We start from the raw sequence: 13,741 nt of genomic DNA on the forward strand, positions 1-13,741 counted from the left end.
CTCCGGCTTGCCAATCTAGGCGAGGCCGCAGGCTCTGCACGGGACGAGGCGTCACCACGCCAATGTAAAGTACAATTTTATTCAATCTTTCGCTAAAAACTCAGGTTTATTGTTTACTATTATTAAACAAATACGTTTACAAACATTACAATGATAATGTTTGTGTGCACATAACAACTCTGCTTCATTCTTTACTATTATGAAACTAATAAGTTGCCTAATACTCTATTACTATTATAATGTTCGTGTGCAGAAACTAGATGCGTGTGCCTAAAGTCGATGTCTGTGTGTGAGTCCATGTTTGTGTGCGTGTAAGTCGATGGGTTTCTATGTGTGTGGGTCCATGTGTGTATCTGTCTTTTTCAAATGGACAACGCCCCGTGTGTGTGTACGTACAAGTGTTTGTGTGTGTGTGTCAGTCCAATTGTGTGCGTTTCTGTCGCTGTGTGTGTGTTAGTCCACATGTGTGTGTTAGTTCATACGTCTGTGTTTCACTCGATGTGTGTACGTCAATGCGTGTGTGTGAGTCGATGTGTGTGCATGGCTCCATCTGAGTGTGTAAGTCAATGTGCGTTTGTGTGTCTATGTGTGTCGATGTGTGTTTGTTAATCCATGTGTGTGTATCTAAAGTAGATGTCTGTGTGTCACAGTCCATATGTCTATGTGTGTGTAGGGCAATGTGTGTCAGTCTATGTATGTGTGTGGAAGTCCATGTGTTTGTGTGTGTGAGTCGATGTCTGTGTGTGTCAGTCCATGGCTGTCTGTGATAGTCGCTTTGTGTGCATGGCTCCATGTCAGTCAGTGTAAGTCCATTTCTTTGCGTGTCTGTAGCTCCATGTGTGCATGTGAGTGAGTGAATGTATGTGCTTTATTGACCTGCTCAAGGCCTATGATACCATCAGTAGGCCTGGCCTCTGGGTTGTTCTTCATGCTTTCGGAGTCCCTCAAACTTTGCTCATGATCCTTAAGGACCTTCATGATGGTGAGCGGCCCCGCGTAAAACTACATGGCCGTCAGTCAGAGCCATTCCCTCTACACCTTAGGGTGTAACAGGGATGTCCTCTGGCTCCACATTATTTAACATATTTTGACCACGTAGTTCGTGAAGCCTTCAATGGCTGTTCCCGAGGAATTACCATATGGTACAGATACAATGGGAGGCTGATCGATGCCCGGGTGCGGTCAAGGGATGCCTCCCTATTGCTCAACCATGTTATGTATGCCGATGCTCTGGTGATTGCTGCTCACTGCGGTTGAACCTGGAGCTTGCCACTAAGAGGTGGAGCCTTACTATCAGCCCCACCAAAACTAAGCACCTGCCTGGGTATTTTGTACCATCGAACAATCCACCCCCACAACTCACAATTGGTGATGTGGTAGTTGTGGAGAGATTGCCGAGATTCCCATACCTGGCCAATGTGCTCATGACCGGCTCCGGTTTAACAGCAGAGGTCTCACTCCAAATCAGTCGAGCGCCATTATCTTTTCATCGGCTGTGTTACGCTGTGTGGAAGCTACCTGGTCTTTCGCTCCATGAAGCTCCAGGTCTTCTCGGGCACGGTAATTCCCTCCCTTCTCTACGCTTGCGAAACGTGCACCCCCCTAATGGAACATCTTCACCGGTTAGAAACATTTAGGTTGGCCTGCTAACGATCCTTTTCTGGATGTAACCATATATGTGTGTGTGTACGTCTAAGTTGATGTGTTTCTATGTGTGTGGGTCAATGTCTGTGTGTAAGTCCATGTGTGTATCTTCCTTTTTTGCCCGAGCAACGCCGGGTACTTACCGCTAGTCTATTTATATAGTTTGCAATGGTTTCGTCCAGCTGAACCTCTCATGTGTGCGATGGCACAAATGTGCTCTGATTGCTTGCTCGTACCTATATCTGCTTCAGCAGATAAGTATCATGCATTGCAGTTCAATTATAAGTAAAGTGGTAATCACGCACGTATACATCGCAATCAAATAATTTCACTGAACTATGGTGAAGTGTCATGCAAGAACTAAATATCTATTTCACAATATGGTATTGCCTTCGATAACAGTAAGCCAACAGGGTTGACTATTGTGTTGTTTCAGCGACTCTGTAGGCAGACTATATAAACAATTCAAATATTGGCTCTATTATTGTTTGGCAGTTTTAACAGTCAATTCGACACCGATTTATTCATGTTTGATTATTTTTCTTACATAAGCCTGTAGAAAACATAATTAACTAACAAACAGAACCATTGTCGGTAAACAGTTTCATTAGAAATTATTTACGATGCAGTTATACTCTCGAGTCCAAATACAATGATTACATGGAGACTGTACACAAAAATACCTTGCCTCCTTGTAATCTGGCAGGTGTTAAACCTGTCAGATGGACTGGCAAAGTTAGTTTGGCAAAACAATCTAAATCAGTGGTCAGTTCAAGTCATAGTTACCAACTGTGTGGTCTCCAACAGGTGTATGTGCCAGAGGTTTACTTTCGCATTTTAGTAATAACTTGAATAGGCCGCTTAGTGGCTATAGTTTTCCAAAGAGGCTTTTAGATACAAACGCATTTTATTTAAAATTGGTGTATTTTGCTGTGTACTTGTAAATTGTCATGTCCAATTGAATAATTTTGAATGGACACTCATTTATCATAGATGCAATGTACTAGCTGGGACCTAATCATTTGTACTGTTTCTTATAAATCCTAGAACACATCGTTGGCAACTTTTGAGACTGCTGCCAAAGCAGCACACAACAGAACATCTGGTTTTCTTTTACACTGCAGTTAAGCACGAACAGAAACAGGATATATATATTTTCAGATGGTTTGTAGAGCCTTCACCTATTCAAGCAGTTTTTGGTTTTAATCTATCACACACTGGACCATGCACAACGCACTCATGCAAGCATTAAATATGTAATGCAGTTGAAAGTGTTTGAAATGAGTTTCAACGATTGTAAACATCCACATGTACACTATATGCTGCAAGACAACTATACGCGCACCATCTTAAGTCAGGTGCAGTATTGCTCTCAGCAAAGTTTTACAACGCATGTATGTTTCCGCATATGTGCACACTCAAAAAAATATGTTCAATATAGCCTTATACTGATGGGGTAATTGCTGTTAGCAAGTACATACTACAGCCAGCACAGCATAAGGGGTGGTATGGCCGATGGTGATGTTCGTACACTTCACCAAGTACTCACATATAAGGCTAAATCAACCAGGGGGGGGAGGGGAGGCCCAGGGCAGGTTCAGACACCAATTGCCACCAATTTTATCCATGACCAAGGTGTTGTGGCACCACTAATGCACCACCTCTCCCCACACCCACAGATGGGAGTAGACATCTATGAGGGAGAGAGCAGGCCTGCCGGTCACATAGTGAGAAAGGGAAGGCAGCCTGCCCCAACGCCGCCCGTGTGCCAGCTCATTTGGGCAGCCTGCCGCCATGTATTGCACTCAGGCGTGAAGCACTCAACCGTGCCGAGGTTGGCGTAGCTGTCGTAGCCGCCCAGCGCATAGAGCCGCCCCGAGCAGGCTGCAAGGGCCACGCGGCTGCGGCGTGCCAGCATTGGCATGAGTGCAGACCACTGGTCAGACGCCGTGTCATAGGTCTCGACCGACGAGAGGAACGCCGAGCCCGTGTAGCCGCCCACGGCGTACAGGCGGCCCGAGAGGGCGGCCGCACCATGTCGGCAACGCCTCTGCTGCATGGGCGCCGCTTTGTGCCAGCTGCCAGTGTGTGGGTTGTAGTACTCCACCTGCATGGCGCCACCGCACACACCCACACAAGGTACAACCGTAATGTTAGTGTGGCAGTAGGTAGGATCCCTCATCTGCTCATATGAGAACACATATCAACCCCATAGTCATAAATCAATATGCAGGAATCCATAGACGTTTACATGGATATATAAACAATGTTTCCACATGTAATAATTTGCGTTGTCTGTTTCACAGCGAAGAATTTAAAGATCCCCTGTTATAATTCACAAAAGTAAGTAATTGTGTGCTGGCGTCCAGGTTCGAATTTGCCGATTTAGAAAATTACCCAGAAATTACTCGATTTACATTATACATACCAATCTTTGTCTCCTTCTGACAGACTAATGCCCAGTGGCAGACTAATGCCCACAGAGTCACCTTGAGCCCACAGGAATAGCTGCCACTCGACGTGCCCTTTCAAATGTTAGAGATGAGATGTGCAGCAATCTGAGACCCCAGAATATAGAGGGCTATTTCAATAAATTATTATGGACTCGCATACATTTTACATACAAACCCAGCCCTGCACACCAACCCATACACATTAATCCATAGACATGGGCCCATATACACAAACCCACACACATGAACCATTCACACAGGCCTACACACCAACGACATACATGTGTAATAAAGTACTCTTTCTCAGTGTCGATCTCCGTTGTCCTTTATTTGGGTTCGTATAAATCTCGCTCACACGGCGTCCTCGCTCAGGCCCGCGTCTCCTCCGACGATCACTCCACAGCCACCCTGCTGCTCCGTTCTGCAGCCTCACTGCTGCTCCGCCCTGCAGCCACACTGCTGCTCCGCTCTGCAGCCTCACCGCTGCTCCGCTCTGCAGCTAGCCTTCCACAGCCCGCTAGCCCTCTGCGTCCTGACACCGATGGCTGACGGTGCCGACGTCTCCCGACGCGTGGCGATCGCGCCACTCTCCCCGTACTGCCCAGCGTGGCCTCCTCCCGTTTCACTCCGTCTCAACTCCCCGATCCCCTTCCGGTTCTCTCCCTAAATCCTCTCCCCCACGTGACCCTAACTCCTCCCTCTCCTCACGTGACCCAGACTCCGCCCCCCTCAATCCTTGCTCGCATTACACATGTAAATACAAAACCGTTTCACTCTGAAAAAGTCCTTAATTATCCACTTCTTTTGAGTAAGCCCTCAGCAAATGGAGATGTTAGATTCTGAATTAATGGTTATGTATATAAATAAAAAACGAATTAATTAAGACGAACCGAGTGTGTGCTATCTGCTTTCTGCGTACGTGCGTGCGTCACAAACCGTGCTGAATATCTGCAGGCCGTCGTGCCCGCCCGTGACGTACACCAGGCCCTCAAAGAACGCCACACCCGTCGCACTCCGTGGCGAGTTCATGGCCGTCACCATGGTCCACCTGAATGTGCGAGCACACAGGCGTTAACAGCTGAGCTGTGCGGGAGGGCATGCTCATCCTCACTCGCATGGGATGAACGTCTCTGGCTTTGAGACACGTGCCACAGAGAAGGGCAAATTACAATAAATTTACAAATTAATGGAGTAATGTAGATGGATGGAAGTGACCAATTAACAGTCTTGTGAAATTTTGTTTCTAATTACCAATTACTTTGATCTGTGCAATTGAGATACCAATAAAACAAAAGTAATGAAATTACCTATTTCAATTACATGTTATTCAGATACTACTCATATCTCTATTGACATGCCCGCTCTGGCCTCGATGCATGTTCATGGGCCAGCCATCGCACTAAGAAGCGCAAACAACGCGCAAGTACTTGCTTTTCTCCTGCTCTGAATACATGGATGTGTGTGTGCTCATCACGCACTTGTCAGCCTCAGAGTAGCACTCCACGGAGCTGAGCGACGACACCCCATCGTAGCCCCCGCACACATAGATCTGCCCGTCCAGCACGGCCACTCCCATCGCGCTGGGAAGAGAAAGGGGTGGAAGCATGACGATCGTTGGGGCAGCTTTCACTATTGTTTAAAAGTAATGTTCTGTAACGCTAAAGGCTGTTCTTGTAAATACAGGAGACCCTTGAATATCGCGGGTTCATCATTTGGGGTATTAACCTATCGCGGGCAACATCTTTGGATACCAATTTAGTTATCGCAGGGGTTAGTTTTGGCCTTTTGCGGGTATGCTGTAAATGGAAGTGGTGCAGTGCGGGCTGGACGTCATGCTCGCATCTCGCGGACAAAACCCACCCCCGTAGAGCCTATTAAAAGACTGTTGGGGCAAGTGCCGTTAGCAAGCGCCTATGAAGGCTGGCACGGCATACAAGAGGGTGGATAACCAGAACCATGCCTGGCTGCCTTTGTCTCTCCAGTGGCGATGTTTACACACCACAACATATATTCATTTAGGGCTGAGTCCTAGGGGAGGCCCAGGATCAATTCAGATCGTCACTGGCGTTTAGCGTGAGCGAGAATTTAACTTGGGTCTCCGGGTTCGTAACACAGCGTGCTAACCGTAGCACTACCGCAGCACTACAGCTCCCTTCTCGTAGACAAACACACACACACCCGCTTTGGATCATCATCAGTAAGTACAGTAAATTATTCAGTATTTATACAACTTATTGTCCAGGAATGTGTTTTGTATAGGGTATTTAAATGGTTATTTTAATTATTTTGTTTTTAGTTTATTTGGCATACAGTACAGCAGAGGTGTGGACTCGAGTCATGTGACTTGGACTCGAGTCAGACTCGAGTCATGAATTTGATGACTTGCGACTCGACTTGGACTTGCATAACAATGACTTTGTCCCACCTATGAGATGTGGACTCGAGTCATGTGACTTGGACTCGAGTCAGACTCGAGTCATGAATTTGATGACTTGCGACTCGACTTGGACTTGCATAACAATGACTTTGTCCCACCTCTGCAGTACAGTACTTATATCAATTGTCATGTGTCTATTTTTGGTTGCCGTGTACCTAACCCCATTATTTAGGTAAGTATTGAATATCGCGGTTTTGGCCTTCGCAGCACTTTCCAAGAATGTAACCCCTCGCAATATTCAAGGGACTCTTGTATACCTCAATTACCTTGTGTCGATACAGTAGAAACTGGATGTAAACACACCTTATATAATCACAATTCTGATAAAGAAACAGATCCTTTTATTATACTGGTGGGGGGGAAGGCGATAGGTAATGTCTGATCCAAGCATACTACTTTGGATATAAGTACTTACTCCCAAGGGTGTACTTATATGCAGTTTCAACTGTACTGTTGCATAAAGTAATAAATGTTGCTGCTAACAGCTATATTAATAGTCATCTCATAACTAGTATATGTAACATTAGAAAGGCCATAGTAGACACTGCTGCAAACGGAAAATGTTCATGCATTGGCTGTGAATCGTCTGCCACAAAAAAACATAGTGATCCCGAGTGATCTTTAAACTGGCCGTTAGAGCGAGTGCTGTTAGCGAGCACCTATGAAGGTCAGCACAGTGCATTAAGGGGGTTTGTGTGTCCAGCATCATGCCCAGCCGCATTTGTCTCCCGGGTGCCAATGTTTACACAAAACACCAGATACTCTACTCGTTTGAGACCCAGTCGACCAATTCTGATATTCGCCACCGATTACCGCTTCCCACAAAAACCATGGTCACCTGCGCTTGCTATTCATACTGGCGACCTTGGTCCAAGTATTTGTGTCGGGATCGTACACCTCCACGCTTGACAGCCGCTCCTGCCCATCCGAGCCCCCCACCGCTTACAGCCGTCCGCACAGCACGGCCACCCCCACACGGCTACGCGGTGACCCCATTGGGCAGCATGCCTCCCAGCGGTTGGTCAGCGGGTCGTAAACCTCCACCATGGTCACCGCATCCCCTGAGCAAATACACGAGAGGGGGACTTCAAGGGATAAATTATACCGACTGTTATGAAGTCTTCTTCTGTCGCACGGCTGATGTAGATGCAGAGCAACATCTACAATTTTTCATTCAGGTGGTCAAGTCAGATAACCGCGCAAGGAGCAGCGGAGTGCGATGCACTGCAACGTGCGTAAGCATGATGTCTGATTCAATGTGATGTGAGTTGCAGCAATGCTTTATTAATTGCAATATTTTTCCAGGAAAATCCCTTGCGATGGAACATCTCATTTGCAAGAGTGTCCAGGGTGTCAAGTGACACATGTATACCAAAAACATTAACACACATTATAAAATATACAACTCATACAGTACACGTTTATACAAGGTCAAAAACATTTATATATGAACATCTCACTGCCGGTGCATACAGAATGTTCTTTTAGAGTTGAGGTGCAGTCATATTTCTCTTGTCTTGAGATGGGATCGTATGTAGACCCCATCTGTAAGATTCACAGTGATACGAGACGTATACATGCACAGCTCTTTTGTTAATCCACTGCTGGATGAGGGCCTCTCCACACCATGTGGATCATGGAGGTTATTTGACTATGGTTCACTACAATGATCCACTTGGATTAATGAAGGTGGGAGGGATGGATGTGGAAGCTTACAGCACAGAAGTGCAGTACAACAATGGATTTTTCTGCACTATATGCTGCCCAACCTGAGTGTGCATGATGGTCACCCACCCACGCCATATCTATGCTCGACTCAGCCTCCGAGGTCTGACAATATTGTGCACTTTCCGTGTAATTCGGTCAAAGTGCAACATATTATAAAATGTTATAAAATGTTAAAAGCAGGCAGCTGTTGACACTGCTGGGATAGTGGATGCCAATCGCTGACTCTCACCCAAGATTAAACAGGGTTCTTTGCATTTTGTCAGCTATCTCAGCCTCCCTGCCCATTCCTCCGCCCGCTGTTAACTCTACCGGCAGAGTTGAGGCCCCCGACAGCGTAAACGCGGCCAGCCAGGGAGGTGCAGCAGCGCGGCCGGGTCTTGTACGCCGGAAGAACTGGCCGCCGGTCCGGCATCAGGTGATAGTCCTTCGCTTCATCCAATAGGTCCCTAGAACATGTGTAATGCGGGCGTAAACGACCTCCCGGAAGTGACGTCATGGGGGGAGGAGTTACGTCACGTGGGGGAGAGGGTAAGGGTCTATAAGGGGGGTAACCGGAAGCAGTCGTGAGTGATCGGGGACTGGGAAAAGTGAGAGGCCACGCAGGGCGAAGGGTGAGAGAGAGTGGCGAGGTCGCCACACACCCGAGCCACGAGGATCGGCACCGTCGGCCAACGGTGACCGACCCCGGGGCAGGAGGAGCAGCGAGGAGGCTGCAGAGAGCAGCGGGTCTGCAAGGGAGGAGTCGGCAGCAGGGGTCTGCACGACGTGACAGCGGCGGGGCTGCTAGGAGGGAGTTTGGGCTACGTGAGCGACAGCAGCCTGGGGCTGCAGAGTGGAGAGTTTATAGGGGAGTACCGTGAGGGAAACGAGATCGAACCCAAATAAAGGACACAGGACAGAGAGAAGCGTCCGAGTCTTTTATTACACATGTATACAGTGAGGGAATAAAGTATTTGATCCCCTGCTGATATTGTACGTTTGCCCACTGACAAATGATCAGTCTATAACTTTAATGGTAGGTTTATTTGAACAGTGAGAGACAGAATAACAACAAAATCTAAAAAAACGCATGCCAAAAATGTTATAAATTGATTTGCATTTTAATGAGGGAAATAAGTATTTGACCCCTCTGCAAAACATGACTTAGTACTTGGTGGCAAAACCCTTGTTGGCAATCACAGAGGTCAGACGTTTCTTGTAGTTGGCCACCAGGTTTGCACACATCTCAGGAGGGATTTTGTCCCACTCCTCTTTGCAGATCTTCTCCAAGTCATTAAGGTTTCGAGGCTGACGTTTGGCAACTCGAACCTTCAGTTCCCTCCACAGATTTTCTATGGGATTAAGGTCTGAAGACTGGCTAGGCCACTCCAGGACCTTAATGTGCTTCTTCTTGAGCCACTCCTTTGTTGCCTTGGCCGTGTGTTTTGGGTCATTGTCATGCTGGAATGCCCATCCACGACCCATTTTCAATGCCCTGGTGGAGGGAAGGAGGTTCTCACCCAATATTTGATGGTACATGGCCCCGTCCATCGTCCCTTTGATGCGGTGAAGTTGTCCTGTTCCCTTTAGCAGAAAAACACCCCCAAAGCATAATGTTTCCACCTCCATGTTAGACGGTGGGGATGGTGTTCTTGGGGTCATAGGCAGCATTCCTCCTCCAAACACGGCGAGTTGAGTTGATGCCAAAGAGCTCCATTTTGGTCTCATCTGACCACAACACTTTCACCCAGTTGTCCTCTGAATCATTCAGATGTTCATTGGCAAACTTCAGACGGGCATGTATATGTGCTTTCTTGAGCAGGGGGACCTTGCGGGCGCTGCAGGATTTCAGTCCTTCACGGCGTAGTGTGTTACCAACTGTTTTCTTGGTGACTATGGTCCCAGCTGCCTTGAAATAATTGACAAGATCCTCCCGTGTAGTTCTGGGCTGATTCCTCACCGTTCTCGTGATCATTGCAACTCCACGAGGTGAGATCTTGCATGGAGTCCCAGGCCGAGGGAGATTGACAGTTCTTTTGTGTTTCTTCCATTTGCGAATAATCGCACCAACTGTTGTCACCTTCTCAACCAGCTGATTGGCGATGGTCTTGTAGCCCATGCCAGCCTTGTGTAGGTCTACAATCTTGTCCCTGACATCCTTGGAGAGCTCTTTGGTCTTGGCCATGGTGGAGAGTTTGGAATCTGATTGATTGATTGCTTCTGTGAACAGGTGTCTTTTATACAGGTGTAGGGGTTATTACGGGGAGAAGGGCGGACAGGAAACACAAGGCTGTCTGCACCCACACACGGGTGTCTACATCCACGTCCGCATCCGTTAACCACTGGGGGGCCATGGGGGCTCTGTGATCCCCCATAACTCCACCCCTCGGAGGGGATTCCTATAAAAGGCGGGGAGCCAGAGAGCTCGGGGCCAGTGTGGAAGAAGCTTACCAGTGAAGTCTGAAGACCGGCAGAATAGGCCCTGGGACTTCCCTGTCTCGCTGCCCTTGTCAGGGCCGAGCTGGGCAAGCCAGTGGCGCGGCCCCAAGAGCTTCCGGACCTCTGCTCTTGTAAGAGCAAGGCGGGGTTAGCTGGGTGCCGGGATCCGTGCTTTACCAGGGCCGGATCAGACAGCCTCCCATAGCACTATTAGAGGAGGACTGGGAACAGGACAGGGGGAATAGTGCTAGGGGTGTTTTCCCATCTAGTATTGTACTGCCCTTGAGTTCAATAAAAGAGTGTGCCTCGACTCCGTCGTCAGTCTCCCTGGAACTCACTACACAGGTAACAAGCTGAGATTAGGAGCACTCCCTTTAAGAGTGTGCTCCTAATCTCAGCTCGTTATCTGTATAAAAGACACCTGGGAACCAGAAATCTCTCTGATTGAGAGGGGGTCAAATACTTATTTCCCTCATTAAAATGCCAATCATTTTTGACATGCGTTTTTCTGGATTTTGTTGTTGTTATTCTGTCTCTCACTGTTCAAATAAACCTACCATTACAATTATTGACTGATCATTTATTTGTCAGTGGGCAAACGTACAAAATCAGCAGGGGATCAAATACTTTTTTCCCTCACTGTATATAGGGCTTAATTTTAGTCAGAGTGAGAAAACAAGGAGATATTTCTGGACCCACCTCTTGTTAAATAGATGTGGCTACTTGTCACATGCCTACTCCGGTCTAACAGCGACCCAGAAAAGATTCAGTAAGAAATTAAGCTGGAGCTACAGCAAGGTTATTTGGCTTGTAACCTGAGTCTTTTTATTTTATTCCCTTTGTCTTGTGGCCTTTGGAGCATGGCTGTTAACTTGACCGATATCTCCTTGCAGTGGTCTTTCCACTTCTCTCTGTCTGTTCCTGCGATTTGCAAGTGAAGACAGATTCCAACCCATCCACACTTTGGTGGCATCCAATCACTGTGGTGTTATTTTTCACCTAATACCTTCAAGTCACTACCCTTTGCAGTCAGTGACCATTCATCCTGGTCATGTTTCTGAATATACTGTAGGTTCCTGTACTTAACCTGCCTAAGAACCCCCGATTCTCTGTCTAATCTTTTCCAGGCTTATAATTGTTTGCCCTTCATGAGAAATATTAATAATTATCTGAATGGCTTTAATTTGAAAGGTATTGATTCTCCATTCTTAAAAAAGGGATTTGAGGGCCAGTAAAGCGATAACACCCAGACCCACTGCTGTATTAGTGCAATGTTGCCTGATTTAGCGAGCGCGGGGGGGATGGGGGCGGAAGGTCACGGTACCTGCACTTGTGGCAGGCACGTATGAGCTCGTCCTGCTGCACACGGTCGGTCAGAAAGTGGGGGCGGCACAACGGGAGGCGCACGCATGTGAGCAGGTCCGGGAGTAGCGGCGCACGGCCCTCGCGGTCCCTCCGCACCCACGCCAGCATCGCCTCGAACACCTGCGCGCGCCAGCAGCAAACAATATGCACGGCGCACACACCCATGAACCACATATGCACACAGAGTCAATCATGCATCGGTGTGTGTGTACAAATACCTTTGACCAAATCACCTGGAATGCACCCCAACTCGGCAAATCTCAGAAGCTATAAGCAAGAGCCCAGTTAACTGACCAACATACATGCCTGGTTGTTATAGGTGGCTGCGTTGTGGACAGCAGTGTAGTACATCAATAACCATTGTTGCACTTTAATTGAATTCTCCCACACCTATGCTCCCTGTCTTCAACAACCTTCACTGACCGATATGGAAAAGCATGGTCAAACACATGCATGACTCCCATGGCATGGGTAGGCCTTTATCCAGAATTGGATTGTCAAAAGGCTCTTCTGAGAAACATGATGCGTATAAATAAGTTACACACAAACACAAATCCACGACATGCACATGACATGAGCTCGAGTAAACTACGACAGGTCAGATTGCACAGTTTGACCGTGGCAAGGTCTGCCGGACCCATACCCTGCCGTCGCCACCTCCCGCTCATCCTATTTTCCCCTGCACACGGAACCATCAGGTACCGTGCGCGCGCGCACCCCCCACCTGTTCCTCTCCCTCTACGTGCAGCTCGTCTCGTGCCGCCAGCTCCAGCAGCTCCTCCCCAGGGAGGCCCAGGAACTCCTCGCCCGTGGACGCCTCCACAAAGTGCTGCTGCAGGAACGAGTTGGCCGTGTCGTAGAGCGCAGGACACATCATGGCCTCCGCGAACGAGCGCACGCCCAGCACGTTCTTTGGGTGCAATCTGCAGCACTTTTGGCATCGTGGCTGTGTTCACTTTCAAGTGAGTCTTTGCATAGCAATCACGTGTATCTCTGCACTGGTGGCAGTAGGTGCTTCCTTTGTTCGACAGTTTTGTCTTAAGCAGCTGCTGACAGTTGCTTGCCCCCATTAGATCTAGACTTATGCATCGTTTCCGAAGTGATCAGTATATGCCATTGTCAAACTTTTTTTTAACATCGTGTTTTTTTGTAAAAAAAAAAATATTCGCAAGGCACATTTGTCCACATGACAACTTGATTTGTTTGGCTATGTTAGTTGGTCGAGTTAGAGCTCTGATTTACATTTTATTCACACGATCTAACCAAATCTTTTTTTACAGATCATATGCCATTTACTATTATGGTTATATAAGTTAATATTCAAATATGTTATTGTCCCTTGTTCATATGCTTAAAATGTCACTTAAAGACTCTTTGATCTCATATTTGTGGTTTATATATCGGTTACAACATTAATGTTACTCGTAAAGTTATTTTAATAGCAAAACATTGCATTTGCAGTTTTATAAAATTATCAGGACCGGCACAGAGTGTGGGGTGACGTTCCAGCAGTGGCTTGACAAAAGCATTGAACATTATGAAAATTTCAAACTAATTTCATGCCTTGTTAATACATATCAAATAATGTTGAGGAACACATGTTGCAACTACTATAATGTACCTGCAATTAACATAAAAATTACGTAAACAAATGTATTTAGTTGAAATCACTGCTCATCAGAGTAGACAATATCAC

The 13,741-nt window shown here is 47.1% G+C and overlaps 1 pseudogene across 1 annotated transcript; it reads right to left on the bottom strand.

Annotated features, from left to right (window-relative positions):
- Positions 1 to 3,343: 3,343 nt before the first annotated feature.
- Positions 3,344 to 12,964, bottom strand: LOC144932996 (uncharacterized; annotated as a pseudogene). The gene is made up of 7 exons (XR_013636966.1): positions 12,770 to 12,964; positions 12,005 to 12,165; positions 8,572 to 8,708; positions 7,373 to 7,595; positions 5,576 to 5,677; positions 5,034 to 5,145; positions 3,344 to 3,751 (listed from the first exon to the last, which is right to left on the bottom strand). The product of XR_013636966.1 is annotated as an uncharacterized LOC144932996 (transcript).
- Positions 12,965 to 13,741: the final 777 nt, after the last annotated feature.

The sequence above is a fragment of the Lampetra fluviatilis genome, chromosome 1 (assembly GCF_964198595.1).
Source record: "Lampetra fluviatilis chromosome 1, kcLamFluv1.1, whole genome shotgun sequence".
In the NCBI taxonomy this organism is placed as follows: domain Eukaryota; kingdom Metazoa; phylum Chordata; class Hyperoartia; order Petromyzontiformes; family Petromyzontidae; genus Lampetra; species Lampetra fluviatilis.